We start from the raw sequence: 1,168 nt of genomic DNA on the forward strand, positions 1-1,168 counted from the left end.
AATAAGGTGACTTTATGGTTTTCTCAAAAAATATTCATTTATTCTTAAATATTTATGTTGTCCCCTTCAAATTAATCCCCCTCAGATATAATACACTTGTGCCAACGCTTTTTTCAATCATCGAAGCACTTCTGATAATCATTTCAGGGTATAGCCTTGAGTTCTTTCAGCGATGCAGTTTTCATCTCCTCAATCGTTGAAAATCGATGTCCTTTCATGGGTCTCATGGGGCCACATCCGGTGAATATGGAGGCTGAGGCATGACTGTGGTGCTGTTTTTGGTCAGAAAATCATTCATAAGCAACGATGAATGAGCAGGTGCATTATCGTGTGCAAAAGCCACGAATTGTTTTTCCAAAGTTCCGGACGTTTTTTTGTGTATCGCCTCTCGCAAACGGCGCATAACTTGAAGGTAATACTCCTTATTGACCATACGACCTTGTGGTAAGAATTCCTGATGCACTACGCCACGGTAGTCAAAGAAGACAGTGAGCAAAACCTTCACATTTGACCGAACTTGACGTGCGTTTTTCGGTCTTGGAGACTCAGGATGCTTCCACTGAGACGATTGGGCTTTAGTTTCGACGTCATAACCATATACCCACGATTCATCCCCAGTTATAACCCTTTTGAGAAAATCAGGATCATTATTGACTTCATTCAACATCTCCTGAGCGATGGATCTTTTGATCAAAATTAAGCAGTTTTAGAATAAATTTCGCTGACACACGTCTCATGCCCAAAACGTCCGAAAAGATAGCATGGCATGAGCCAATCGATATACCAACATCTTCAGCAACTTCTCTGATGGTAATTCAGCGATTTTTCAACACCATTTCTTCCACTGCTTGAACGTTTTCATCTGTTGTTGACGTGCTGGGATGTGCAGGGCGACGTTCGTCTTCGACATCCTCTCGGCCTTCTTGGAACAGCTTGTACCACTTATACACATTTTTCTTACTCAGAGTAGACTCACCGTATGCAACTGTCAACATTTCAAGAGTTTTAGCACTGGAATGGAGCAAACTCTTTGCTCCATTTTTTTCGAAAGAAGAAAATCGCCGAACACACCAAACCCTTTTAACCTTTTACGCCTCTGCCAGAAAAACAACACGAGCTATATAGTCAAAACTGTGAACATATGATCGTGACGAGTGTACCAACACAA

Source organism: Belonocnema kinseyi, chromosome 8 (assembly GCF_010883055.1).
Source record: "Belonocnema kinseyi isolate 2016_QV_RU_SX_M_011 chromosome 8, B_treatae_v1, whole genome shotgun sequence".
NCBI classification, from domain to species: domain Eukaryota; kingdom Metazoa; phylum Arthropoda; class Insecta; order Hymenoptera; family Cynipidae; genus Belonocnema; species Belonocnema kinseyi.